At 38.9% G+C, this 4,234-nt stretch overlaps 1 non-coding gene across 1 annotated transcript; it reads right to left on the bottom strand.

Annotated features, from left to right (window-relative positions):
- Positions 1-2,419: 2,419 nt before the first annotated feature.
- Positions 2,420-2,527, bottom strand: LOC130952946 (small nucleolar RNA R71). The gene has a single exon (XR_009075119.1). It is a non-coding gene; the product is annotated as a small nucleolar RNA R71 (small nucleolar RNA).
- Positions 2,528-4,234: the final 1,707 nt, after the last annotated feature.

The following is a 4,234-nucleotide window of genomic DNA, read 5'->3' as shown; positions in this document are numbered from 1 at the left end:
TCATCACCATATACATTTGAGTTTGCCTGACTAAGATTTGCAAGATGACCATAGCTTGCTTCATACTAACAATCTCCGTGGGATCGACCCTTACTCACGTAAGGTATTACTTGGACGACCCAGTGCACTTGCTGGTTAGTTGTGCGAAGTTGTGTAATGCCATGGAATTGAACTACCAAGTTTTTGGAGTTCATGACCGGGGATTATGAGAGTTGTGAAAAGTATTGTTCACAATTTCGCGCCACCAAGTTTTTGGCGCCGTTGCCGGGGATTGTTCAGTTTGGACAACTGACGGTACATCTTGTTGCTTAGATTAGGTATTTTTTTTTTCGAAATTCTTGAAGACGAATTCTAGAGTTTCATGATGATTTGTTGAAATCTGGCTGGCTGGGAAGCCATGTCTAATCTCATTGGACCGAGGTTTCAACTTATCATCACAAGAGCTTGTTGATTTTTATCAATCTTGCTTTTGGAGCAGTGATCTGCTAAGGCTTGGCTGGCCTTTGGCCATGTCTAGTGTTTTGGACCGAAGCTTTCTTTGAAAGCTTGGCTGGCTGTGAAGCCATGTCTAATTCCTGGACCGGAGTCTTAGACTAGCATTGCACTGATTCCTGGAATTCTCATTAAGAATTTTGATATCTTTTTCCACTTAATTTTCGAAAAACACAAAAAAATTCAAAAAAAAATTTCATAAAAACCAAAAATATGTTATGTTCCTTGTTGAGACACTAGTCTCATCTTAAGTTTGGTGTCAATTGCATACATTCATTCATGTATCTTAAGGATCTTCAAGTAATTCTTGATGATTTCTTACTCTGATCTTTGAATTCTTTTGGCTTGAGTGTTTATGTGTCTCATATAGTGTCAGTAGTATACAAACTACTAAGTTTGGTGTCTTGCATGCATTGTTATTTCATTCTTGTTGCATTTTGATTATTAAAAATCCAAAAATATTTTTAAGTTGTGTCTTTTCAAGTCAATAATACAAAGAATTGAAGATTCAGAACATGCTGCAGAGGAATTATACAGAAAAAGCTGAGCATTCAAAAATGCCCAGTGAAGAAGACAGACTGGCGTTTAAACGCCAGCCAGGATACCTGGTTGGGCGTTTAACGCCCAAAGAGGTAGCATTTTGGGCGTTAAACGCCAGAATGGAGGCCATTCTGGGCGTTTAACGCCAGGATGGCAAAGGGGGAAGATTTTGTTTTCAAATCAATTTTTTTTCAAGTTTTCTAAGTTTTTCAAAATCAAATCTTTTTCAAATCATATCTTTTCAATCAAATGTTTTCAAAATCAATTTCTTTCCTTTTTCAAAGATACTTACTAACAATTAATGATTTGATTGAACATCTCAAATATGTTGCCTTTTCTGTTGAGGAAGGTTTAATGTTTGAATCATATCTTTTCTTGTTAGACAAGTCATTGATTTTCAAAATCAAATCTTTTAAAAAAAAAATTTTGTTTTCAAAACATGTCTTTTAAAATTGTTTTTAAATCAAATCTTTTCAATCATATCTCTTTAATCACATCTTTTTCAAAATCAGTTTTCAATCAAATCTTTTTAACTTCTAATTTCAAAATCTTTTTCAAAAATCACTTGATTTCTTTTCCACTTTCAATTTTCGAAAATTATCAATCAATTTTTAAAATGTTTTTGACATCTTTCTAATTAATTTTCGAAAATTCTCTTCCCTCCTTCTCACATCCTTCTATTTATGGAGTACTACTCCTTCTTAATGCACAATTCGAACTTTATCTCATCAAGTTCGAATTCTTCTACCTTCTTTCTTCTATTTTTCTTTTCCTCTGACACCTCAAGGAATCTCTATACTGTGACATAGAGGATTCCACATCTTCTTGTTCTCTTCTCTTTCATATGAGCAGGAGCAGAGACAAAGGCATTCTTGTTGAAGGGGACCCTGAACCTGAAAGAACCTTGAAGAGAAAGCTAAGAGAAGCCAAAGCACAACTCTCTTTAGAGGACCTGACCGAATTCTTCAAAGAAGAAGAACACATGGCAGCCGAAAACAACAACAATGCCAACAATACAAGGAAGGTGTTGGGTGACTTTACTGCACCTACTCCCGACTTCTATGGGAGAAGCATCTCTATCCCTGCCATTGGAGCAAACAACTTTGAGCTTAAGCCTCAATTAGTTTCTCTAATGCAACAGAATTGCAAATTCCATGGACTTCCAATGGAAGATCCTCATCAGTTTTTAGCTGAGTTCTTGCAAATCTGTGACACAGTCAAGACTAATGGGGTTGACCCTGAGGTCTACAGACTGATGCTATTCCCTTTTGCTGTAAGAGACAGAGCTAGAATATGGTTGGACTCACAACCTAAAGATAGCCTGGACTCTTGGGAAAAGCTAGTCAATGCCTTCTTGGCAAAGTTCTTTCCACCTCAAAAATGGAGTAAGCTTAGAGTGAAAGTCCAAACCTTCAGACAGAAGGATGGAGAATCCCTCTATGAAGCTTGGGAAAGATACAAACAATTGATCAGAAAATGTCCCTCAGACATGCTTTCTGAATGGAGCATCATAGGTATTTTCTATGATGGTCTCTCTGAACTATCCAAGATGTCTTTGGACAGCTCTGCTGGAGGATCTCTTCATCTGAAGAAGACGCCTACAGAGGCTCAGGAACTAATTGAGATGGTTGCAAATAACCAATTCATGTACACTTCTGAAAGGAATCCTGTGAATAATGGGACAAGTCAGAAGAAAGGAGTTCTTGAGATTGATACTCTGAATGCCATACTGGCTCAGAATAAGATATTGACTCAACAAGTCAATTTGATTTCTCAAAGTCTGTCTGGAATGCAAAAAGCACCTGGCAGTACTAAGGATGCTTCATCTGAGGAAGAAGCTTATGATCCTGAGAACCCTTCAATGGAAGAGGTGAATTACCTAGGAGAGCCCTATGGAAACACCTATAATTCTTCATGGAGAAATCATCCAAATTTCTCATGGAAGAATCAAGAGAGACCTCAACAAGGTTTCAATAACAATAATGGTGGAAGAAACAGGTTTAGCAATGGCAAGCCTTTTCCATCATCTTCTCAGCAACAGACAGAGAGTTCTAAGCAGAATACCTCTGACTTAGCAACAATGGTCTCTGATCTAATCAAAACCACTCAAAGTTTCATGAATGAAACAAGGTCCTCCATCAGAAATTTGGAAGGACAAGTGGGTCAGCTGAGCAAGAAAATTACTGAACTCCCTCCTAGTACTCTCCCAAGTAATATAGAAGAAAATCCAAAAGGAGAGTGCAAAGCCATAACCATGGCCGAATATGGAGAGGAAAGAGAGGAAGTGGATGCCACTGAGGAAGACCTCAATGGGTGTGCACCAACCTCCTCTGAGTTCCCCAATGAGGAACCATGGGAATCTGAGGCTCAAAATGAGACCATAGAGATTCCATTGGAATTACTTCTGCCATTCATGAGCTCTGATGAGTATTCTTCCTCTGAAGAGGATGAGTATGTCACTGAAGAGCAAGTTGCTAAATACCTTGGAGCAATCATGAAACTAAATGACAAGTTATTTGGAAATGAGACTTGGGAAGATGAACCTCCTTTGCTCACCAAAGAACTGGATGACTTGTCTAGGCAGAAATTACCTCAAAAGAGACAAGATCCTGGGAAGTTTTCAATACCTTGTACCATAGGCACCATGACCTTCAAGAAGGCCTTGTGTGACTTAGGGTCAAGTGTAAACCTCATGCCTCTCTCTGTAATGGAGAAGCTAGGGATCTTTGAGGTGCAAGCTGCAAGAATCTCATTAGAGATGGCAGACAACTCAAGAAAACAAGCTCATGGACTTGTAGAGGATGTTTTGGTGAAGATTGAAAACCATTACATCCCTGCTGATTTCATAGTCCTAGAGACTGGGAAGTGCATGGATGAAACCATCATCCTTGGCAGACCCTTCCTAGCCACAGCAAAGGCTGTGATTGATGTTGATAGAGGTGAACTGATCATTCAAGTGAATGAAAAATCCTTGGTGTTTAAGGCTCAAGGATATCCCTCTGTCACCATGAAGAAGAAGCATGAAGAGCTTCTCTCAAATCAGAGACAAACAGAGCCCTCACAGTCAAACTCTAAGTTTGGTGTTGGAAGGCCATAACCAAACTCTAAGTTTGGTGTTGAACCCCCACATTCAAACTCTAAGTTTGGTGTTGGGAGGTTCCAACATGGCTCTGAGTATCTGTGAGGCTCCATGAGAGTCCTC

This window comes from Arachis stenosperma, chromosome 9, assembly GCF_014773155.1.
Source record: "Arachis stenosperma cultivar V10309 chromosome 9, arast.V10309.gnm1.PFL2, whole genome shotgun sequence".
In the NCBI taxonomy this organism is placed as follows: domain Eukaryota; kingdom Viridiplantae; phylum Streptophyta; class Magnoliopsida; order Fabales; family Fabaceae; genus Arachis; species Arachis stenosperma.
The sequence above is the reverse complement of the archived record's forward strand: the minus strand, read 5'-3'. Positions and strand labels throughout refer to the sequence as shown.